At 38.5% G+C, this 26,808-nt stretch overlaps 1 pseudogene; it reads left to right on the forward strand.

Moving 5' to 3' along the window:
- On the forward strand, positions 1 to 26,808 carry LOC140696286 (small ribosomal subunit protein uS14-like; annotated as a pseudogene).

Below are 26,808 nucleotides of genomic sequence, written 5' to 3' on the forward strand. Positions count from 1 at the left end.
ATGGCTGGTCACACCAGGTACGTTCGTGCCTCTGCAGTCCACTCTCCTGGGATGCTATGCCCTTCTCTGCCATTACCTGAGGCTCTGACCTTCAAGATGAGCTCCGGGAGTCATCCTTCTCCATGCAGTTCTTGCCAACAATGGGCTCCCAGCTCTTCTGCTGCCTCAATTCCTAAATCTCTTGACTTTGTCACTCAACACTTAGCAGCATTTTGCAGTGATGTATTCCTTATGCTTGTGTTCTTTCTTATCAGCTAAGCTGGAAGTTTCTGTGACTTTTGTGTAGCTACCGCAGCAACTGTAACATATACACCTTCAATTTATTTGGTTGTATCAATGCTTTCATTTTCCACTTATAACAACAGGAAATTGATGGATTAAATTAAAATCCAAAGGGGAAAAATTATGAGTATTTTGCCCTGTGTATGTGGGAATAGTGCTACACGGTACTTAATGACATGGGATCTGGGTCAGGCTGTGTGGTTCGGACTCAGGCTTGACTGCATCACAAATACACATTTTTAGGCAAGTTTTTAAAATATTCCTAAACTTTGGGTCCCTCCTTTATAAAATGAGGATGATAATATAGGTCCTATACAGAACATATCATATAGAAATATGAGGGAACCAGTAAGTCATCAATAAACATTAGTATTATGTAATTTTAAAATTTACTAAAATCTTATGTTGAACTTTGTCATAAAGACTCTATTTATAAAAATTTATTCCTAAAAGTTGGGTTGCTATGAATGTGCTTGGGTTGTTTTTAAAGGTGTTTTGATTGAGACAAAGACTAAATATATTAAATATGTAGAGCGTATGTCATAATATAATTATTTACTACAGTTGAGTGCCAAACTTGAAGAGTCCTGGCTCAGTGAGAGAGACAGTGAGATAAATGTGTGTGTGTGTATATTGCATTAGTACACATCAAAACTGCAGTGACAGTGGAGCGGTATCCTTTCCATTTATGAGACTTTGAGGCAATATACTCATCCGCTGATCAGATGTTAGTTTAGTAAAAGAATAGGGGTCACTATGATGTGATTTAAAGAGCCCTGAACATGAAATTAGAACTCATGTTTCAAGATTTACCATCCTCTAACTGTGTAACTGCGGATAGACCACATATATTCACTCAATCTTTAACGCCATGTATAAGACAGTGATAGTGACACAACTCAAGATTAATGAAACACGAATATGAAAAGACTTCTGTTTCTGGCTACGATTGATGTGTTGGAGTAGACCAACCAAGAGTAACTGGAAAAGTCATAGAACATATACAAATACAGGCTGTGTGAGAGCGCTGGGAAATTGTTTAGGTAGCCAGAATTTAACAGGAAAGATCCCAGGAGAAACAGGACAGTCGTTAAGATAAGCTGAACGTAGACATGCTTCTTTTTCTTTCAGAGCACTTGCTCATTTTTGATATTAGTAAGAGATTGTGAAACCAAGTGGAGGATAACCGTAGAAGGGGCCAGCAGAGCTTCTGAAAATAGCATAGGGCAGGAAGACAAAAATTAGAATCTAGGTCAATGAGGCATCAAGGGTTTGAGAGACCAAGAGCGTGGAAATGAAGAGGTGCAGAGAAGTCCGCCTGACATTCCTTGTGCTCCGCGTTAGCTATTTGCCAGTTCCTTACTGAGCAGCACCGGAGGTTAAGAAGCTAAGTAAAAAGCAGCTGAAAAGGAGAAGAGGGTTTTTGGCAATCTCTGGGTAAACAAAAATTGAAATTCAGACTGCCACGGAGAAGAGGTCCTGGAAAACACCTTGTCTTTCAACGGGGACCCTTGGCAAGCTTCACTCCGGGAAATGGAGGTGAAAAGGGGACCAAGACTTCAAAGAGGCTGCAAACTAGGGCTGGGTCACATTATTTCCTGATTAGGCTGAGCTAAACTCCCTGTACTCAGCTCTAGGATAGGATGAGTCCTCACTGCAGGAGGAACATCATCTAAAATCCACCTTAATTGACATCGACCATCCCTGGCACTCAATCAGAATTACCATGCATAACGATACACAGCACCCCAAATCAAAAGACAACAGCGCTGCAAATGAACTGGATACTAGGCTCTTTAGACATAGATCTTAAGTTGATGCAAATTAATGACTTCAAAAGAACAGGTGGCTACATGAAATTTCCAGAGACCAGAGAGCTATGTCCAATATTCCATCAAGAAGGTCCAAGCCCACCCAGAGACAGGATGCTGTGACTAAAACCGAGGGAAAAAGACCCAAGAGAAACAGGCACAGGTGACGCAGATCTTAGAATTAGCAGACAAAGACCATAAGTAACTACTAATATTTTCAAGGAAATTGAGAAAAAGGCTGAGAGATAATAAGAGTTTCAACAGAGCAGTTGCATAAAAATGTAGTATTTCAAGTGAGATTATCATCTCTGGAATGGATTCATACTTTCCTCTACCACTCAAAGAAAGTGGGGCTTATTACTCTTCTCCAATCAAGAACACATTTGAGGCCATGTTTGTAAAGTTAAGGCTCAGTCTTCCTCTGGTTCTCTCCTGTTTCTGGAACATAGCCCTCTAGATCATTAGATGGAGACCCAGGGCATTCCCAAAGGTCCAGTCCCTTGTGGGATCTGCGTGCTAATCTTAATCTATTCAACAGCGTGGGACAGAGGAACAGGCTGCCTTAGTTTTCAGATGTTCCCAATTTAGCCATTTAATTCCTCATCTCTTGCAGCTTCAAAATTCAGCAGATGTGCTGGAGGGAAAAACTGGCTGTGTGTTAGAGTCCTTTAAAGTCCCCATTTTTGTCTTTCTAGTTTTATAGAACAACAAAAAGTTCTGCTCGTGCACCACTTCCCAGTTTCATTCTCAGGACGGGCCCTGGATTCTCAGCCTGTTGCCCACACCAAGAATCTACAGATCCCCCAGGATCAAAAGCAGTTACACATCATAAACTCACATTTCCTCACTTCTCCCCTCCCTGGCATCTTAGCCCTTCTGGTTCCTCTTGTTTCAGTAGCTCTCTTGTGCCTTTGAACAAGTGATTTTATGCAGGTTTTGGGATCATCTCAATAGAACCATTTGCCTTCCTTCAGATCCTCCTTCTGGCTTGATAAGACTAACAGCACCAAGTATTGGCAAGAAGGTCAAGCAATGGAGACTTCCACGCACTGCAACTGAGTGTAAATTGGTACAATCATTTTGGAAAACTGGCATTGATATCCATATCTAATGACATAGCAATCCTACTAAGCTAAGAAATGCATTCATATGTTTACCAAAGGACATGCACAAGAGCCTCAATGTGGAAACAACCCAAATGTCCATCCACAGCAGAATGGAGAGAGAAATTGCACTATATTTGTTCAAAAGAACAAAACCACAGCTACATATAGCATGATGAATCACAATGTTTATTTAGCAAAAAATCTAGACAAAATAACACTTGATATTTGAAAACGTGTTGCAAACAGCAAAGCAGCACGCACATAAGGAATTATTATTACTGAAAATACACTAAAAAGTAGAGAATGTTGCTCTGCTCTGCGAATTTTATTCCATATAAGGTTAACTTCCAATATTTTAATGTAAGGTCAATGAAAATCTATGCAGGGAGATAAAAAATAATGAAAGATGGAAATAAAACTATGTCGGTTTAAAATGAGCTTAGTATCAAGAAACTGTTAACAACAGCACAAATTTTATTTCTCTAAACTATGAAAAGCTGCCAATGCGTTCGACGTTCCACAGTTTTTATCTCCACTGCTCAAATACAGAGCTGCATTTTTGCCTTGCTTTGGCCTGATCTCTATCTCTCAATTTTGTCACTTACGTTTGAAAGTGTCAGATTCTAATTTGGACGGCTAGATCTTAAAACTGACATTTGTGGAGGTTCAGGAATGTAGTGGGTGCATCACATGGCTTGTCTCAATGTTTTGACAATGACACGTACCTTTACCAGTGACCAGATGCTTCTGACCTCATTCTGCAGTTACGCGTCAGAATACAGCAGTTTTACGCTGCACAATATTACTTTTCCAAAGGGAATATTTTGAGAAAGATCTGAGACAGAAAGGCTTTGATTGAAGTTAAGCAGTGCCAGTGTTTACCAGTAGAAAAATCTGACTATAAATGACTACCTATACTTGAGCAAGCATCATAAATAAAATAAATTATATATGAGGCTGGTTTGTCTCAAAAATACAAATTCTTGAGTTTAGAGTGTCAGCATGCTCGATAAAAGCAACTTGTCTAAATCTCAGCTGGGGACTATTACACCCAAGAAGTTAAATATTTTTGTAGCCAGACATTGAACATACTGCTTGACACATCTGGAATATCACTCCTTAGTCCAAACCAGCCTGCTGATGTTTTCAAGAAAAAAAAAAGTCTTCGTGTTCGGCAAGTTGTTTTTTTTTTTCAAATCTGGAACTAAGGAAGAAAACCTCTTTATTTTGATACAATTTCAAACTGACAGAAAAGTTTCAAGAATAGTACAAGGAATTTTAAAATACCTATATTTAACAAGTATTTATAATAAGCCTTACTCTCTTGTTTTACCATATTCTTTCTCACTTCCTTTTCCTCTCTCTCTTCATATATACGTATATTTTTTCTAAATAATTTGAGAATAAGTTGAAAACATCATGCCCGCCCCTCCATCCCTAAATACTTCAGTGGGTATTTTCTAAGAAGAAAAAGTTCCTTCTTGACCTTGACATTTCTAAGTATTAAAAGCCAATTAGCTTGCAGAATATCCATCAATTTGGGTTGGTCTGCTGTTCCTTCCTGACTAGGTTTGAGTTGCGCATCAGGAACACAGCAGCACATAGGAGTGACGTTGTGTCCTCAGGGTGTCACGTCTGTTGATTTGTTGCTAATATTAAGCTTGAGCATTTGCTTAAGATATCCAGGCTTCTCCTGAAACTTTTACACACCAGCTTTACTATCTATTGACGATTTTCTGACTTTATCATCCCTTCTATAGTGACTGATGGGCATTCTGCTGTAAGAAAGGGCTTTCATTTCTCTTCCATTAATACACTGATTCACTTAGTTACGTTACTTCGGATTGGTGAATTCCTGTTTTAATCAGTGGATTATAATACACATAGTATCATTATTTATATGCATGCTCAAATTGTCCAAGATCTGGCTGTGCCATCAAGCTGTGTGTGTATGTGCGAGTGTGTGTGTGTGTGTGTGTGTGTGTGTGTATGTTTATATATTCCCATCATTCTTTGAGCACTCCTTTACTTCTGGGTCATAAAATAGTTCCCAGCTTATTTCCCCAGTTTGTAAGTAAGTCTTTTCTCAAAGGAGCCCTGGTTTCTTTTATTGGAGACTGTCATTTTGTGGTATGCCACTTCTAAGTAGGCTCAGTGGGGCTGGAAAAATTTTACATGTACGCCTCTATATTTTTAAGCATATCTACATTTTATCTAGAGCTGTAATAAAGCAGGAGTTCATAGTGATACCTTCAATTTCAATCCAATATCGCAGTGTATACCCTAGTTTCCTACCCTTCCATATTTGTAACTCCTGCCCCATATTGAGTGAATTTGCTTTTTTCTTTTTCTTTCTTGCTCCCCTCTCCTTCCCTTTATCCTCCTTTCCTCCCTTCTTTCCAAATGCATCTTTAAATATACTAATTCTAGTGCTTCAAAAGTATGAAAATGCTCAGTGTTAAGGAAGACCCCCAAAAATGGCTGTTCTAAACACATTGTACATGTCCACAAAATTAGTGACTCCAATATTAAACACTACATTTTGCCTATACTTATGTTTCCTTTATCCATTGTAGTTTAAGTTTCTTTAAAATTTATACAAAGGGGACCTTTTTGTTGGAAAATAAGGGTTATATAGGGGTAAAAAGAAGGTAATTCACTTGAGAAAACTTTCCATTAAGTGGTAGGTGCCAGATGAATGTTTCTCTGATTTTGTAAAAGTTTGATGAGAAAGATGGTCCTTCCCTGAAATTGTCAACTTGGATTTATCAAATGTCTATGGCATGCAAGCCCCACCGTTGTATTCTGTGCATCCAAAAGAGCTGGTAGGAATGACCTAGATTATTTTTTAAGAGTGATAGCTTTCCATTGACTTTCTAGGAAAATGGACAAATATTATAGCCCCAAGTCTGTTCCCAACCCCCTTCTTAGAAATATAACCCACAAATAATAGACTATGGAGACTTCAAAATATTTTAAAATATCAAATAAAAAAAATTCTGTGGGTAAGTAAATGTGAGGTGTGTGGCTTTACATTTGTGAGGAGAGATTTGCATCTGATAAATGAGGCAAGAAATAACTCACTAACCACCTAAATAAAAATGAAACTCATAAAAACAATAAATAAAATGAGAGAAAATAAGCTTGTGTGTGTGTGTGTGTGTGTGTGTGAGGATCTGCCTTTCGAATAACACCTGACTTGGAAGTGATTCCTTCTTACCTGTAAATGAGATGTAGCTGTCCCTCTGAACATGCAGGGATAAGAGGTGACACTGGGCCTGGAAAGAAACAAGAACAGAGTGACTTTCTGGATCTGCTTCAGGACACAATGGAGAAATGTCACAATGAACACGGGGTGTCATTCTGGCAGTTGGTCAGCAAGTCCAAAATGAGTGTTCAGCCACCCAAGTCACAATTCCTGGTGCCACTCAGGTGTGAGCAAAGGTGCTTAGAAGTCCAGGAAGCTTGAGGTCAAAGTTTAACATCACCAGAGAGAGAACCGTTGCCTTGAGAGGTAGATGGAAAAATAATGCACAAGTTAATGCAGTTCCAGAAACCAGAGCCCCTAAGAGCTTAACACAGCCCGTCAGCCCACAAAGTATCACATGTCAGAATAAGGGTCCTGTCTTTCGCTGTCATGGCCGGATTTCACTTATTCTTGGTTTTGTCTTTTCTGTTTCTTAATCAGATGGAGAATATTGCCTTGTATTCTGTACACTGCTCTGCAGGAATGTGCAAATGCTGACGGGTGAGGGGGAGAAAAACTGAGGCTAACAGCAGCAGAACGCTGCAGCTGCAGGAAAGGCAGGCGACCTCGAGTATTAGTAATAACGAAAGCCACACCTGAGAAGCCTGGGGAGCTGGATCCCTGGGCTCCAGTGCAGGACGCCGCCCACCAGGACAGATCATGAGGACCAGGCAGAAGGAAATCAGGGCTAGTGGTCCAGTCTTCAACCCCTCAGCATCACTTCTGCCATTGGACACCGGTTAGATGCCAGTCTCTTCACTTTATCTTCTCAGTAAGCCTACATGCTAGACGAAATTAATTCCCATTTTACAAAGGAGGAAACTGAAGTTACCCTAGTCATGACTTGCCAGTGCCAGGTCCGGTGGGCTTTCCACTGAGCTGTGTAGTTTTGTTTGGTGCTATAAATTTCTTTGGGCATGGAGGGAATTAAATGACATTATACCCACTGAATGCATCTGGCAGACAGTCTTATATATAACCTATTCTAAAACACAGAGGTCTCCATGTTGCTAAGGGAAGCATTATTAAAACAAAAGCTGACCAATATTTACAGCCCCTTCTGTGACTGACTAATCTAAGAGTTTTACATATTTTAATACATTTCATCATCACAACAGCCCTAAAAGGCAGGTATTATTAACATCATTCTCATCCTACAGGTGAGAAAATGAAGGCATAGAAATGTCTTAAGATTATTCAGTGTATTGGCTTTCGAGAATTGCTATAAAAGAGGACCATGAATTGAGTGGCTTTTTTTGGGACGGGGTTAGGTTTTTGTTTTTGCAACTTTATAAATTTTTTTAAGAAGTATAATTGATGTACAATGTTAAGTTATAGGCATACTATAGAGTAATTCACAATTTTTAAAGGTTATAATCCATTTATAATCATTATAAAATATTGGCTATATTCCCTGTGTCATACAATATATCTTTCTAACTTATTTTATGCAGAATATTTTATATCTCTTAATTTCCTACCACTATATTGCCCCTCCTCTTTCCCTCTCCACTGGTACCACTAATTTGCTTTCTATACCTATGAGTCTATCTCTTTTTGTTATAGTCACTGGTTTGTTGTATTTTTTTAGATTTCACATATGAGTGATATCATACACTCTTCATCTTTCTCTGCCTGACTTATTTTACTTAGCACAGTACCCTCCAAGTCCATCCACGTTGTTGCAAATGGCAAAATTGCATTCTTTTTTATGGCTAAGTAGTATTCCAGTGTGCATGTGCGTGTGTGTGTGTGTGTGTGTGTGTGTGTGTGTGTATCTCACGTCTTTATCCATTCATCTATTGATACTTAGGTTCCTTCCATACTTTGGCGATTGTGAATAATACTGCTATGAACATTGGGGTATATATATCTTTTTGAATTAGTGTTTTAAACAATAGAAATTTGTTGTCTTACACTTCTGGAGGCTGGAAATCTGAAATCAAGGTGTTAGAAGGGTTGTTCCCGTATGACAACTATGAGAGAAGCATCTGATCCAGGTCTTTCTTTTTTTGGCTTTTAGCTGGCTGCCTTTTCCCTGTGTCTCTTCACATTGTCTACCTTCTATGTGTGTCTGTGTCCAAATTTCCTCTTCTTGAAAGTATACCAGTCATACTGGATTAGGGGCTGCAATGGACTGAATTGGGCCCCCCACCTAAATTGATATGTTGAAGCCCCAATACCCAATGTGACTGTATTTAGAGATATGGCTTTTAGAAAGTAATTAAGGTTAAATGAAGTCATAGAGGTGGATCCTAATCCAGTAGCACTGGTGGCTTTATAAGAAGAAGAGGAGCCGTATCTCTTTCTTCCTCCATGCACAGGAACCAAGGAAAGGCCACGTGAAGACACAGCAAGCAGGTGGCTGCCTGCAATCCAGGATGAGGGCTCTCACCAGCACCTGACCATGCTGGCACCTGGATCTTGGACTTCCAGCCTCCAGAACTATGCGATCAATGACTGTTGTTTAAGTCACACGGTCTGTGGCATTCTGTTATGGCAGCTTGAGCTGACTAAGACGGGGGCCCATTCTACTGCAGTATGAACTTCTTGTATCTACTTACCTCTAAAATGACCCTATTTCTAATAAGATCACATTCTAAGGGAATGGGATTCAGCATGAATTTTGGAATTAAGGGGGCACATTTAAACCCGTAACACTCAGCTTAAAAATTGCAACCCAAATTCAGACCCATGTGGGTTCACTTGACAGTCCTATTAACCAATCTGTTATGTTGCTCATTAAGTCAAACAGGATCCTAATGCAACAACTACTTATTAAGCACCTGCTGTATAACTTCCTTTCCTCTGTTCCTAGAGCTCTTTTGTCTCCTAGAGAGGTTTTTCTCTGTTTATGTTCTCTGTTTCTGATAAAGTAAGGCCTTTTATTCCCTATGACTGAAGACATTTTTCTTCTTGTTTTCAATTAAGCAGTTGTTCAGTGAAAATTTACAATGTAACCATCACAAAAGATGCTTGAGTCATGATCCTTTCACTTTCAAACAAATCCTTAGCAGATGCTTGCTAGTTTTCTGGTTTACACTGGATATTTGTGTTCCCCTAAAATTCATGTGTTGACATGCTAATCCCCAGAGTGCTGGTATTTGGAGGTGGGGCCTTAGGAAAATTATTAGATTTGGATGAGGTCATGAGGGTAGAGCCCCCATGATGAGATTGGTGTCTGGATTAGGGGATGAAGAGCCCAGAGCTCTCTCTCCAGCATATGAGGAGTAAGGAGACCACCATCTGTGAAACAGAAATCAGGCTCCCACCAGACCCTGATTCTGCCAGTCCCTTGATCTTGGACTTCCCAGCCTACAGAACTGTGAGAAATAGATTCTGTTTTTCATAGCCACCTAGTCTCTGTTATAGCATCCTGAAGGGACTAAGATATCTCCTTTCCTACCGCAGGACCTCTGCACATACTATTCTCCCTCACTTGCCTTCTTGGCACCTGGCAAATAGTTGGACTTCAATAAGGATTAGCTGAACGTTACCATTTCAAATGAATTTAAAATACAAACTTGTCATTTCCCATGATTGCAAGTTCATTTGGTTTAAATGGGCTTCCCAGACAAACCTACAAATATTCTCCCATTAGAATGAACAGACCCCTTGATCTCTCTAGTGAAACTGTCTCTGGACACATTTAAATAGCCTTTCTTTTTTCATAAATGTATTGATGACATGAAAATAATATGAGTTAAAATAACCCACTGGAAATGCCTGACCATAAATTACATCTGAAAGAATGGTGGGATGGTGCCTGACTACAAAATGTACAAATTTCTGTGGCAAATTAAGTTTTCTGCTGTGGACTTGCAGACACACATTTAATGCAGTTTATATAAATGAAAGCAATGTGTAATTGACTTGAAATTAAATTACAATGTTACAGAAGTCATGTTCTACCACAAATCTTATTGAGATCTCAGATGAAGTTGCCCTCCTTCCTGCTTTTAATCTCCTTTTTCTCAGGCAGCCTGTTACACTGCTCCCAAAGACAACTTCATAAAACACAGAGCTGGCTTTGTTACTCTTCTACTTCAAAATGATGGCACCAGTCACCAACAGAATATAGGACAACTTATCTTTGTAGTCTTTATCTGACTCAGCCCCAAAGCCAAATTCCCATCCAACTGTTCTGCCGAGCTGATAGGAGCCTTCCCTGCAACCCTCCTTCTCTGAACCACTTTGCACCCTGGATCATTGCCTGAAATAGACACCATCCACTCTTCTTTTTCCAGCCCATCTCTATTAACCCCCTCACGGCCATTTGAGACATAATTTTCCCTGTGAAGACTTCTTTGACTTTCGTCTCTTACTGTAAAGAGAAACAGTCACTCTTTTGTCCTCATCCCTCCAGAATTTTGTCTGTCTACACCAATATTCCACTATTTCTCCACTGCAACATACAACTTGAGGGCAGATGCTATATCTTGTCTCCATTTTCTGAATCCCACTAGGTGTGGGCCAACAAACCCCCACATAGTAAGTGTTTGGTAAACATATGTTGAAAGGAGGGAGGATGGAAAGAAGAGACAACATCAAGGAGGAAGATAGGAAGAATGGATACCTTAAGATGCTTTAAAGGAAAATCACAGAAACATGTATGGGATGAATAGGGGAGTAGAAAGTCATTTGCTTTTTCTTCCACAGATGTAGGGGGAAACCAAAAGATGAGAAAAGCTAATTTTGATTAGTTATGAATGTGTATCTACCTAACTAAAGGTATCCAGGCAAACAAGTTTAAAAATAAGGAGATGGATTTGCTGAGACCTGGAAATGATTCCAGCTTCATAGTCTTCTCAATAGCTGTGCACAACCAAGGTTAAACATCCAGGTGGAAAATAAAAATCTATTCCCTCACCAAATGTGTCTCAATATCCAGATGTTTGGCATGGTGATAGACAAAACATCTAGATGACAGATTGAATGTTTTATTGGCTACTTACGTGTTTTGACACAACATGTGATGTTATGAGTCTGAGCTGTACATAAAGGCACCTGCACTTATTTATCCTATAATTTATAGAGTAAGACATTTACCAGGAAAGAGGGAATGCCAATACAGTTGAACAGAAGGCAATATAAAGATGATTTCCTTTGAGTAGGGAATATTTAACGTCAGTTCTGATTATCAGTATGAGAATTTAAGTTTCCACTGAGCAAATTTAATAACAAAGGAAGAGTTTTTTTTTTTTTTAAGTCCAGAGGCACAGCTAGTCTTCCAATATGCTTGTGCACAGGTTGGCCAGGTCGACCTCTTCAAATTTCTTGTGGGTTATGTAGTTTTCAGGGATTGGTTACATAGTTATACCAAAAATGGTTTAATTAAGATTCTAGACTACCCTCATGGTAAATTCTATTTTCCAAAGATGGCTACACCATTATCCCCGTCCCACAAGGTCTTCTCACAGTGAGACTCCACACCTCTTAAAAAGACTCTAGGGTTGCATTCCTTTCCCTTGAATACCGGTGACCTTGTAATAACAGCAGAAGTAAAGCAATGTGACTGCAGAGTCTAGATCATATAAGACGATACAGTTTCTGACTGGTTTTCTCGGGCCTCTTGCTCTTGAGACCCTCCCACCATTTCATGAAGAAAGCCAAACAGCCTATGGAACGACAACATGGAGAGAAACAGCCCCCCAAGCCCCAAATCCTGACCAAACTCCCAGCCAACAGCCAGAACAGCAGTGCCTGCCGTGTGAGTGAGCCTTGCTGGGAGTAGATCACCTGAGAAGCTGAAGTTGATGCTCCATGGAGCAGAGAAGCTGTCTTGGCCAAGCCCTGCCCAGTCTGCAGACACGTAAACAAACAAATTATTATTGCTGTTGGGAGTCGTCACACAGCAACCGATAACTGAAAAACCCAAAGAGGAAACAGCATACATTCTGGCTTCCAGCTTTGCACCATCAGAAAGTACATTCCTTACTAAAGTTATGCTGTAGGCCTCCCTCCCGCTAAAGATGTCCACGTTCTGATTTCTGCAGCCTGTGATTATGTCACCTTACATGGGAAACGGAATTTGCAGTTAAGAAATCTTGAGATGGGGAGAGTATACTGGTTTATTCAGTTGGGCTCCCAGCTGAAGATGCTACACTGCTGTCTTTGAACATAGTGAAAGTGCTCATTAAGTCAAGGAATTCAAGTCGTTTCTAGAAGGTGGAAAAAGACAAGAAAGCAAATTCTGTCTAGAGTGTCTAAAAGGAATACAGCCCTTGATTTTAGTCCAATGAGTCTGATTTCAGGTTTCTGAACTCGAGAGCTGCAAAATAAAAAGTTAGTGCTTTTTTAAGGCACAAAGTTTGTGGTTATTTGTTAGAGCAACAAATAGCTAATAAATAGCAGCAAGAAGCTAATAAAAGTAGTTTTATCTGCAGCTTAATAATCTTCCCCTCCACCTTTTCTGAATTGATCCTGGGACCAGGACAAGCCCTAGGCAAAACCTCAACATCGCGTCATCCCTAATGTAAGTTAGGTCTGGCTTAGAAAATGCTTTGAGGACTAAAGCATTCAGCACTGGTGGTAGTGGTGAGTCCCAGAAAGAGTTAGTGAAGCATTCAGAGTCAGGAGATGGTCAGTGACTGAGCAGGAAGTGGAACACAGCTGTATAACTCTAAGGCCAGAGTTTTTCTCCTCAGATGCATGTCTTCAGTATTTCTTTATTCTGGCTTTCAGATACTTGGGATCTCTTTTTCTCAGTTGTCCTATGTTGTTCTACTGTCTCCAGTCAAACAATGGATGAGCTCTAGCCTAGAGTTTTGTTGAAGCTGCCTCCCCTTTAATAAGACCAATGTTTCCTTTCCCATCATTACATTTTTAATTCTTTATCTCATTTGTATTTTTAAAGACTCACAAGTAATCTTGGTGAGGGTATAGTAATTTGTCATTATTTTAGGTTAATATGTATATAAAAGCCACCTTCAACTATTTTTTTAACATTTTTTATTGATTTATAATCATTTTACAATGTTGTGTCAAATTCCAGTGTTCAGCACAATTTTTCAGTCATTCATGGACATATACACACTCATTGTCACATTTTTTTCTCTGTGATTTATCATAACGTTTTGTGTATATTTCCCTGTGCTATACAGTGTAATCCTGTTTATCTATTCTACAATTTTGAAATCCGTCTATCCCTTCCCACCCTCTACCCTCCCCCCCCCGGTAACCACAAGTCTGTATTCTCTGTCCATGAGTCTATTTCTGTCCTGTATTATGCTTTGTTTTTGTTTGTTTGTTTGTTTTTGTTTTTGTTTTTTAGATTCCACATATGAGCGATCTCATATGGTATTTTTCTTTCTCTTTCTGGCTTACTTCACTTAGAATGACATTCTCTAGGAGCATCCATGTTGCTGCAAATGGCATTATGTTGTTGGTTTTTATGGCTGAGTAGTATTCCATTGTATAAATATACCACCTCTTCTTTATCCAGTCACCTGTTGATGGACATTTAGGCTGTTTCCATGTTTTGGCTATTGTAAATAGTGCTGCTATGAACATTGGGGTGCAGGTGTCATCCTGAAGTAGATTTCCTTCTGGATACAAGCCCAGGAGTGGGATTCCTGGGTCATATGGTAAGTCTATTCCTAGTCTTTTGAGGAATCTCCACACTGTTTTCCATAGTGGCTGCACCAAACTGCATTCTCACCAGCAGTGTAGGAGGGTTCCCCTTTCTCCACAGCCTCTCCAGCATTTGTCATTTGTGGATTTTTGAATGACGGCCATTCTGACTGGTGTGAGGTGATATCTCATTGTAGTTTTGATTTGCATTTCTCTGATAATTAGTGATATTGAGCATTTTTTCATGTGCTTTTTGATCATTTGTATGTCTTCCTTGGAGAATTGCTTGTTTAGGTCTTCTGCCCATTTTTGGATTGGGTTGTTTATTTTTTTCTTATTGAGTCGTATGAGCTGCTTATATATTTTGGAGATCAAGCCTTTGTCGGTTTCACTTGCAAAAATTTTCTCCCATTCCGTAGGTTTTCTTCTTGTTTTACTTCTGGTTTCCTTTGCTGTGCAGAAGCTTGTAAGTTTCATTGGGTCCCATTTGTTTATTCTTGCTTTTATTTCTTCTAGGAGAAAATTTTTGAAATGTATGTCAGATAATGTTTTGCCTATGTTTTCCTCTAGGAGGTTTGCTGTATCTTGTCTTAAAACATACTGTCCACCAAAACTGAATCAAGAAGAAACTGAACACTTGAACAATCCGATCACTAGAAAGGAAATAGAAATAGCAATTAAAAACCTCCCTACAAATAAAAGTCCAGGACTGGATGGCTTCACCGGGAAATTCTACCAAGCATACAAAGAAGAACTCATACCAGTCCTTCTCAAACTCTTCCAGAAGATTGAAAAGGAGGGAATACTCCCAAACTCATTCTATGAAGCCACCATCACCCTGATACCAAAACCAGGCAAAGACACTACAAAAAAAGAGAATTATAGGCCAATATCACTGATGAACATAGATGCCAAAATCCTCACCAAAATTTTAGCAAATAGAATCCAACAACACATAAAAAAGATTATACATCATGACCAAGTGGGGTTCATCCCAGGGACACAAGGCTGGTTCAACATATGCAAATCAATCAATGTAATACATCACATCAACAAGAGAAAGGACAAAAACCACATGATATCTCAATCGATGCAGAAAAAACATTTGATAAAATTCAACATCCATTTATGATAAAAACTCTCGCCAAAGTGGGTATAGAGGGGACATATCTCAACATAATAAAAGCTATATATGACAAACCTACAGCCAGCATAGTACTCAACGGTGAAAAACTCAAAAGCTTCCCACTAAAATCTGGGACAAGACAAGGATGCCCGCTATCACCCCTCCTATTCAACATAGTCCTGGAAGTCGTAGCCACAGCAGTTAGGCAAGAGAGAGAAATAAAAGGGATCCAAATTGGAAAAGAAGAGGTAAAAGTGTCATTATATGCTGACAACATGTTACTATATATAGAAAACCCTAAAAGGTCCACACAAAAGCTACTAGAGCTGATTGAAGAATTCAGCAAGGTAGCAGGTTACAAAATTAATGTTCAAAAATCAGTTGCATTTCTTTACACTAACGATAAATCAACAGAAAAAGAAAGTAAAGAAACAATCCCCTTTAAAATAGCACCCAAAGTAATAAAATATCTGGGAATAAATCTAACCAAGGAGGTGAAAGAATTATACACAGAAAACTATAAACCATTGATGAAAGAAATTTAAGAAGACTTTAAAAGATGGAAAGATATTCCATGCTCCTGGATTGGAAGAATCAATATTGTTAAAATGGTCACACTGCCCAAGGCAATCTACAGATTTAATGCAATCCCTATCCAATTACCCAGGACATATTTCACAGAACTAGAACAAATCATAATAAAATTTGTATGGAACCATCAAAGACCTAGAATTGCTAAAGCATTACTGAAGAGAAAGAAAGAGGCTGGAGGAATAACTCTCCCAGACTTCAGACAATACTATAGAGCTACAGTCATCAAGACAGCATGGTATTGGTACCAAAACAGACATATGGACCAATGGAACAGAATAGAGAGCCCAGAAATGAACCCACAAACCTTTGGTCAACTAATCTTCGACAAAGGAGGCAAGAATATACAATGGAATAAAGACAGTCTCTTCAGCAAATGGTGTTGGGAAAACTGGACAGCAGCATGTAAAACAATGAAGCTAGAACACTCCCTTACACCATATACAAAAATCAACTCAAAATGGATTAAAGACTTAAACATAAGACAAGACACCTTCAACTATTGAAGAAACACTTTAAGCACGGAGGTAGGCCAATGGGAGAATGGTCTTGGTTAGATCAGTCTAGCAACTTCCCAAGTTTTATCATCTAGTCAGTTTAGACTAGCTAAAGCATTGGTGAGAAGAATAAATTTGTTCAGCTATTTTGCATATCAATTTGGTTTCTTCCATCAAAAAATTTAAATGCACAAATCTTCTAACCTAGCAGCTTTACGTTCAGTTAAACATGTACACACAAAGATATATGTAAAAGGATGATATTTATAAGAACAAATGTTAAAAAAAGACCTAAGTTTCCATCAACTGAGGAGTAGTTAGTTTATAAGATGGCACACACCGTACTGTGATAAACTATGTGGTCATTAAGAAACGATAAGCTAGAATTCATTTATACAAAAATGGAAACTTGACTAACATGTATTCAGAAAAAAAAAGGTAAATTTTTGATCAGTTTATATTTAACCCACTTTGTGCTCTGAAAATACATACTTTATATGTACGTATGCCTTTATACAGAGAAGATATGTAAGTTAACTCAGATTCCACTTTTTTCTTTATTCATTGAAATGATATTTTCCGATTGATTCCTCTGAGCTAAGCTGAGTATACACAATATTAAATAAAATAGGCATGGTAAAAGTCTTCAAGAAGCTATAGTCTACTGAAGGATATTGACAATAATCCTTTTAAAGTAAAAAATGTAGACTAAACATAGGAAAAAGTATTGATAAAACTTTTGAAAAAAAAAGGGAAGATTCTGTGAGACGGAATGAGAGGATGTTTCTACAGACAAGATGGTTGGTGATGCCTTCCAGAAGAGATGGCATTTCAACTGAGACATTTCAACTGATATAATTCTTGATCCAAAGGACATGCAGACTACTTTAGCTCCAGTCTTCTCATTCACTAGTGAGGAGCATGAGAGAAAGTGTCATTGACATTGCAGAGATCAGAGCATAGACTTACAAACTCCCATTCTGGAGGCACCCAAAGAGAGAAAGTTTGGAGTGTTTCAAGATCTGAAAAGCCACAAGCAGCAGAGAAATTGTGAGTATGAGGCAGAAGGATAAGTTTGGATGGGAAGCAGACTACGTGGAGCAGAGCTCAAACCATTTGGTCTCAAGACTCTTTTACACTCTTGCAAATGGTTGAGGATCCCCAAACGTTTTTGTTTCTGTGAATTGTACCTATTGATATTTATAACCTTACCATCAAAATGGGGAAATTTTAAAAATATGTATTTATTACTTCATATACAAATAACAACAATGAATGCATTACATGTTGTAGTGAGTTGAATGGTGGTAGCCAAAAATGGTAAGTCCATGTCCTAACTTACAGAACCTGTAAAAGTGACTTGTTTTGGGGGAAAAAAAAAGTTTTTGCAGATGTGATTAAGTGAAAGGACTCTAGATGAGATCATCCTGGATGAGAGTAAGTCCTCAATCCAATGACAGGATCTTAGAAGGGAAGAGAAGGGGAAGCAGAATAGAGACACAGAGGAGAGAAGGAGGCCCTGTGAAGTTGGACGCTGAACTTGGAGCGATGGGTCTGTGAGCCAAGGAACACTAAGCCTTGCTGGCAGCCTCCAGAAGCTTCTAGAGAAGCAATATCCCTTAGAGCCTCTAGAAAGAACCCATCCTGCCAATGCCTTGATTTCAGACACCTAGCCTTTGAACTCTGGGAGAACAAATTTCTGTTGTTCTAAGATTCCAAGTTTATGGTAATTTGTTATGCTGATCCTAGGAAACTGACACAACAATATAGAAAATAGTCTTATAAAAAATAACTAATTTTCTAAAACTAAAATAAATGAAAGAGAAGAATGATACTGTGTATTTTGTAAATCTCTTTAATATCTAATAGAAGAGAGTTATAGTCTTATACACGTTACTAAATTCAAACTTTTGAGGTATGCTGTTTTGGTTGAAGTCTGTGAAGAAAATCCAGCTTTGTACATATATGTAGTTAAAAAAGGAAGAACTATTATAATATAGTTTCATTAAATTGTGCCTAGTTTTCTTTGATACTACACCAAAACTCAACAAGTGGTACTTTCTTAAAGACAAGTTGCAAAGTGGAATAACTGAGGTCATAGCAGTGAATTTTTTATACTCTTTTACATTGAACACGTTGGTTTGCCTTGCACTTTGAGTGGATCCTTTACTCAGCATAAATATTTACATTATTTGTCAGTCATTTGGAAAATGTTGGCTCACCGAATAATGCAGATCTTCCAAATGTTGATACATTTTATTGTATATTATCCCCCAAAATATCACATTTATTAAAATTACCACTGATGTCATCAGAAAAGTTTTTAAATATTGAGAAGCTGTCAAGCACATGGTGGTGGACAAAACTGTACTGAAATTTTAGTGTTTGTTTGAAAGTTTGAATTTAACATTGGTAATACATGTTGTCAATTGTTTGCCTTGAAGTGACAAACTCATTCAGGTCTGAATAAGCATACTTTTGCCAGTTATTCCTTCAAATAAAAATGATGTTTTGTGAAAAATATGGCTTTATGCTTATCTTCCGTCTCATTACACAGAATATTAAAAAGACAGAATCAAGACTTATGATTTAACAAAATTAATCATTTTAATTTAAGTGCTTCATCAAAGATATTCTTATGTGAAATTGGCTTTTTTTCTTCTTTTTTCTTTAACTGCTAATGTATGACAGAGAAAATTCCCTGGTTACTAGTATAGGTCGGTGCCACAGATTTTATATATGCATACTAGATGCCAACAGTTTTACTTAACGTTGCCTTTGCACCATCCATGCAAATATTAGAATGAAAAGGGAAAATGACATTTTAGTATATTGTAAAATTAGCTTGGGTCATACTGACCCTTGAGGGCCAGAGACCTACAGGAGTCTACAGACCATTATTTGAGAATTGCTGACATAAAGCAGTAAGTCTTAGCAAACTATGGGAAGAAGGTGGATTTCATGTCAATTCCAATGAACAGTAATTCATAGGACTTTAGCCACAGAGAGATATGATTTGACTTGCATTTTTAAAAGATGACAGAAAGGTTTCTTAATTGTGAAAGTGTTTGATGGTGTCACTTAGAGGTGGGGAAGACTGTAAGAGGATGTGAATAGGACATATTAAGAGGTAGTTTGAGACATGTTACATTTGAATTGTTTATGTGACATCCCAGTGGAAGAGCTTAGAAAGAAATGTTATTTGTAAGTCTGGAGCTTAGAAGTCAGTTCTAGCCTAACGTTATGTATTTCAGAGTCATTAACATATAGAGAGAATTAAAAATTAAGGTAATTGATAATACACCAGGAAGAGAGTGTAGAAAAGGAAGAGAAACCTGAATTAAACCCTAAACAACTCAAACATTTAGAAATATTTAAAAATAATTAATCTATGAAGAGAAAGGGGAAATTACCCTTATACACTGTTTGAAAATTTTCCAATGAGCATGTAGCTTTCTTTTTACACTTCATGATATTTAAAACGCACAATTTGATGGCAAGTCAAAGTTTCATTGTTATCCATTGTAATCCATATCACCTTCCCCTTGTCCCCAGACAACTACTAATCTGCTAATATGTAACTTTATTCAAAGTAAATTTTAAAAAGAAAGCAATCCAATCAAACATCATTTCCCAGGAAAATAAAGCGATGAGAAATGAACTGACTTTCATGGAGTGATGCAGCTTTTTAAGGACAAAGGGAGGGTTAGAATTCAATCTTCATGACTTTCATTTTGGGGACCTTTTCATTATACAAAACCTCCTCCACTCTTTGACCTACTGTCTTGATCTTGTTCCTTTTTTACTTGACTCCTCTTAGCCAGTATCCCTTTTGAAAGTATTTGAGGAAGAATTTCTCCTCTGTAGTTTGGAGTCCCTACTTGATATGTCAAGGCACAGAGCCCTCACTTCTGACAGGCACTGGAGGCTGCCTCAGAACAGGTTTATTACATTTGAGCAGCACACCAAAGATACCTCAATCTTCTCTTCTATCAAGAACTCCCCATTGCATTTCACTTTCTCTGTCATAAAATAATTCAACAAATTCTGTGTAAACCAGAAGTTTTCAAACCTGCCAGTCTCAGCACAGAACATTGTTTTTCAACAGGGAGAACACTAAGAGGTGCAACAAGACACCGGGTTTCCATATTATTGAAATCATATTACTTCACAAATTATCCTATGTTCGTTTCCCCTGGGAGTAGAGTCTAAATTACAGATTTGAATACAAGCAGTGTAATATAGAGGCAATTCCAGAAGGTGCTGGGAGAGGATTGGAAAGTGAGGCAGGGAAGAATGCAGATAAATAAACTATATATATTCTTACACAGGTTATCACTTTGGGCAACTGAGGCTCAGTCTTGCTGGGGACTTTCGAAGACGCTGCAGATTACATCTCAGAGATACTCCCTTTGAAGGGTGAGGAAGCAGAAGTACTTATCCTTTAATCCCAGCAGTCCCTGGCTGAGTGAGCATGAACTTCCTGAGTTTCCTACCTGCCCACTCTACACATGTAAGGACCATAAGAAAGCCCTCAGGGAAGGATTCATGGGTTCTTGCAGTAGGACCGCTTTTGGCATGTGCTGGACTGTTATGCGGCAAGGAACTATGTGTCCACTAAGTAAACCATATAATGGTTCATTTTGAAAGGGAATCTCAACTCTCGGAGAATCATGGGATTTGTATTTCTTCCTGTAATTTCATTAATGAAGCTGTAAGCAAATCATACAGGTCACCTGTAAGCTTCTTGAGAATGTCTTGCTCATTTGTTTATCCGCCAAAGTCCTGACCATAAGTGCTCAGCACATTTAACATGATTTTGTGATCAATAGACTGAAATGCCTTGCTGTGAACTACACTCAGATTAGCCGTGGAGTTTAATGTTGCAGTGGCGACAGTCACATATTCTGGAATCAGTCTGCTTACATTGTAGCCTGACTCCATCCTTTATTAACTATGTGACTTTGGGCAAATTTCTTAACCTCTCTTATTTTTGTTTCTCTCATGTATTACATGGAAATTATCATATTTTCTATGCAATTGTGTTGCTCTCAGGATTAAATGAGATAACTAATGGAAAACAATTATCATAATATCTAATATTTGTTAAATCTATAAGATCTGTCAGATACAGATATCACTTGTCACTTGAGAAATAAGGCCGTTAAGATTGCCCAACACCTTGGGGATTGACAGACACATAGTACTATATGTAAAATAGATAAACGAGGACCTACTGTATAGCGCAGGGAACTGTATTTAATTTCTTATAATAACATATAAAAGAAAATAACCTGAAACTATATATATATGTATGTGTGTGTATAACTGATTTTGCTGTACACCTGAAACTTACCTAGTAAGTCAACTACACTTCAATAAAAAAAATTCTTTTTTAACTAAAATAAAAAAAATTTGGCCAGCACTTAAAGTGACCATACTATGGTTGGTGCAATCAAACTTCACACTTACGTGTCATTATTATAAAATGGTTGTGATCTTGTCCAAGGCAAACTTGTCAAAACTGATCATTTTCCCGTAAGAGGCAGACATAACTTTACCCTGATCTTTTCACTCTTTAACATTGTGTTTTCAATTGTTTAACTTATCTGGGGAAGTAGCCCTGTGTTTTGAGTTAGGTAGATATATCAACAGCAACCATTTAAGAAAGACAGTTTAAGGTAGGGTTTCAAATACTATTTTCCAACTCTACAGATGATAGATTTTATTATGTACCTAAGCACCAATTGTGCTGTCTCTTGGATTTTATTTGTGTAGTTTCCATTTTTGTTAATGGGTCATCTATTTTAGAATTCAAGGTTAGATTTACCTTTTTAATTTAAACTGTTTGTTAAGCCCTTACTAGGAAAGAAGCATTGTGCTGGATGCTTGAAATCACATAGATCATTTTCTGCCTTCATGTACAATACTGAACACATCCTAGGCAGAAGGAAATTTACTCTAGAAGGAATTTTCACAGCTTTCTCAAGAATATATTGCCATAATAAATTATTTTTAATATGTGGCACACAGCTTAAGCTCTTTTTCTCTTCCGTTCCTAGTGGAAATGAAAAAGCATCAACCCTTGTGAATATTCTGGAAAATCATCATTGATTATCTTTATTTTGTCTGGACCAGATGGCCTGTGGTCTTTTTATCTTCTCAGCAAAGCAGTAAAAGGTTGTAGAAAGATTATTTAACAAGGGATAAGAAAATCTGTTCTGGTCTTGGCTTTGCCTCTAAGCCTTTGATTCTGTGATCTCACAGATACTGTTAATAATAGTCTCATTCAATGATACAACATTGTGGATCAGATCAGGAGTTTGGATGCATCTGAAAAAAAGAGTAGTCAAAGCCTGGGGAATATGGATTTAGAATCATAGCTACCAACTAATTATTATACAGACAAGGATCTGAAACAACAGGTAATCTAAAGTGAGCTGGAGAGAGCTAGGTAACGTTATTCTATGTAGAGTCCAAAATCTGAGGTTTCTATTCAATCAGTGTTGTGTATATATTATAGCAAATGAACATAGCAAGTAGTCAATGAAAATCTCATTTTTTTTTTTTTTGCCAAAGTGGGTTTGTCTGGTTCATTGGTCACCTTCCCAGATGACGAGCAAGCAGACAGCATGGTAGCTGGGAAAATCGCATCTTCTTAAGGGTGGTCCAGTACCAGGAGAATAACAGTCCAGGAGCTCAACTTAGTGGCTGAAGTTCAAGGGAGAAGACAGAAGCAAAACAACAAGAAAGATGGGCTATAAAGTACAAAGAATGTGCCATCCAGACACAGATTGGTGGCAGAGAGTGGAGACAATAAAAGGAGACTGAGAAAGCTTCACAGGGCTCCAGAAGCAAAACGGTCTCGTAGATTGGGGAGGGATGGGGAAATCGTGGTGTCCATTACTTAACTATTGCTGTGTAACAAATTACCATAAAATTAATCAGCTTAAAACAATGTACATATATTACTTCATTTGAGTGGGACAGAAATAGAGGCAAAGGGGTCCTTTGGTTTTGAGTGGCTAGCAAGATTGCAGTCAAGGTGTTGCTCAGAGTTTGGATCTTACTTGAATGCTCAAATGATAAGTACCTGCCACCACACAATTGGTGTTGGAAGGTTTCAGTTCCTAGAAGGCTGTTGGATTGAGGACCTCAGTTCCTGGCTGGCTGTTGACTGGGACACCCCCCTCTTCAATTCCTTGTCCTGTTTGCCTCTCTACAGAGCAGTTCAGAACATGGCAGCTTGCTTCCTCAAAGCCAGCAAGGAAGAATATCTGCTAGCAAAATGAGAGCCAAAAACCTTATGCAGTCTTCAATGGAGGTGAACTTCGTCACTCTTACTGAAGTCTGTTTGTTAGAAGCAATCACAGGACATTTCCTGACATTCACAAGTTGTGAATGTCAGGAAATGGAGATAATTGAGGAGTCACCTTGGAGCCTGTCCACCACAGGGCGCTAACATTTTATTGAGTATCTACTATGGAAAGGTTTGGCACTGGAACTCTTACGTGCAATACTCATTTACTTGAGGGTTCAGCTCTTAGGCTGTGTGGGCTTTAGAAGAATGGACTCAGGAAGGATAACACAGCAGCTGCTATCAAATTGTCTTCTTTCTTCACCTCGGTTTTTCTGGCTCTAAGAGGACAGGATCTGGGTTAATGGCTCATCCAGTTCTTGGGTTTCCTCCTTTTGGGGGTTTCCATGAGCCTGTCATTGACACCTTTCCCAATTGCCCAGATTCCTTTTTAACTGTGGAACCTGTTGTTGTATTCACTTTTCCACAAAGGGTCCGCTTGAATGTGACGAGGTCATAATGAATTACTATTGTCTACAAAATGTATCTCAGCACATACGGCCGCAGTGTTTCTGAAAATACAGGAAAAGCCACATTTTGTATATCAAAGAATTTTTCCATTAACTATGAAAACTTACCATAAAAATAAGCCTATTCAAAACAAAAGTTTAAAAGAAAGGAAAGATATGAGCAAGAAAGAAGGGGTGAGAGAGAAGTGGTAGGAGGTGAGGCAGAAGAAGCTGTAGTCTGTGGATCACTATTGTGTACCAGACAGGGTGCTAAGTGGTGTTTGATCTTATAACTTTATTTTGAAATTTGAGCAATTATTTTTTTCAAAGCTTTCTCATGTATTTCATATGTATCTCTTGTCTTCAAGACCTCTGGCCCTGTACATTCCTTGCATTTTCTGCAAGTGTTCAATTACCATCTCATACTATCCACTCCCCTCCTCAATTCCTTGAGATTAATTTTGTAGAAAACATATCTCCTATGCCTCCAATAGCAAATTCAACTTGTTCATATTTTTCCTTCCCAAAGTAGGAGACAACATCACCCCCCAGGTTCCCTGTGATGACTAGGATTCAAATGTAATCATGAAAATCAACAAGGAATTGACTGGTTTGCTGTCTACATGCTACTGCTGGTTGGAGATAGCACTGAAATGCAGGTGATGGAGATCTCCTTTCCTGTCTTTCACAAATCGGTGAAGGTTCCAATTTGTGTTGGAACAATTCTTCTTCCTCTGGTTTAGCAGCCTGGCTGGATTCAATCATAGTTTCTAGCCTGGGTTTGATTCAGTAGCGCAGTATAGACACAGCTTCAGTACATGGTTTTTTACTGCTCTAAGGCCAGTTATCAAATAAATAACTGGCTAAATGATTTCCAGATGCTAAAGTGAAAACTATACAGATGCAAATATATTACATTTAATTTCAAGGCTGTTTAAGGCTTTTACTGTGCCTAGAGAAGACAGCTATAAAAAATGCACATCACTTTAGCAGAGCATACTTCATCAATTACTCCATTAACAATAACAATGTGGGAAATACAGGGTGAAATAGAGCACAATAAAGCAATGAAGAAAATGAACATAAACAAGAAATGGAAATCACCAAGCAATGAATTAATATTGAATCATAGCTACTTGGAGTACTGTTCAAGTCTTTCTTGAAAATACAGTGGTTCTGACTACTGATCAATAGGGTCCAGGATTTTGAATCCCCTTTCTCATAATGAGGTTCTGGGACTTGTGCATCCATGCTTCTTTGCCCTGTCCTCTTTATGACCCATAGTACACTCTACCAAGATGGCTCTATGAGGGGTGGTAGTCATGGAGTAAAGAGCTGGCTTGTCAATCAGTCCTAAGACATGGGCTCATTAGCACCACTCAGACTGTATCTCAGCACTCATATGATGCTAGGTGAGAATGAATTAGTCACCCCCAAGGTCACATGGCTGAATGTACAAGTGGGCACAGAAAAGGAGAGAAGCTATGATACATACCTATCTTTATTATAGCTGGAGATGACATTCAATCAGAAGTTGCCCACTCACTGTATTTGAAAGCATTGAGATCAACATTCAAGTTAGGTGACATTGGAGGACGGTCTCTAGATATACAATATCCCATGGAAGAAATTAAAGGGTGACATTCACAAAAGTTAGATTGATAATTCTTTTGTGGAAGCCATGACCCTAAAAATGACATGATCTCATTATACGTAAGGTTTTAAACTATTAATTCATGATGTTTCTTGGGAAGGTAGAGAGAAAAACTATGTCATTGAATGGAGCTATAAAAATTTTAAAAAATAGGACATTTAAAGCTACTTCAGTTTGCTTTTATAGGAGAAAAGTAGATCATAAAGAAGAGAAACAATCTGGCTTCATGTGAATTTACTTGATAAAGCTAAGAATGCTGAGTCAATTGTCCTTTTATGGTGATCCTTCTAAAGTCGTGAATAATAACGGAAACCCTTTGGTCACTAGGCCAACAGGATAAAATAATTGTGAAGAAAGAAATCCACAAGGTTTAGTGTGGGAAGTGGGAGTGAACAGGAATTTGATTCCACCTGAGCTGAAGCAGAATCTCTTATTCAGTTGTGTCAGTCTCATTAGTGTGAAGGTGGTACCTCTCTACACACACCTAAGGCTGGGGCAGGGGGGCTAGATAAAGAGGTGCTGCAACTGTCCGTTCATCCCTGTAGGTTTTAACCTCCACTTGAACTTTCTCTCTCATTGGATTTTCATCTTATTTCTTCTACATTTGGGTGATCCCACTCAGCCTGGCTTCAGGTTGACAATTTACAGGGTTTTTTTTAACTCAGTAACTTCCCTTTAGTCTCCAGACCTACCCACCTCCTTCAATCCTTCTCATTAAGGTCCAGCTTCTGATGAACCCTGCCTCAGTATCTGGTACGGGCTCCTGATGCTCTGGGTCCTGACTTCAACACCCCAGTCCTCAGTTTGTCTAAAAGAAGGGACTGTATATATTCCTGCAAAACCAATTTGTGAGACCAAATCAAGTTCTCCTGGATATCATATGAGCTCTGGGGATTCCACTGGTACGTGTCTCTTTGTGTTGTACCTCACTGCCTCCTAGAAAGCAAGGGGTTCACCAGCAGCTCTCCTGGAGCCATCTGAGAAAATTCAGCCAGCATTCTCACTCTTGCCACATCTGCTCAGACTGGCACATCTGATCCAGAAATACTGTTTCAGTATGTGCAGCCCATGTTTCCTCAGTACACAAAGGATACAGGCTTTGTTAAGTTGGACTAA

Source organism: Vicugna pacos, chromosome 5, assembly GCF_048564905.1.
Source record: "Vicugna pacos chromosome 5, VicPac4, whole genome shotgun sequence".
Lineage (NCBI taxonomy): Eukaryota > Metazoa > Chordata > Mammalia > Artiodactyla > Camelidae > Vicugna > Vicugna pacos.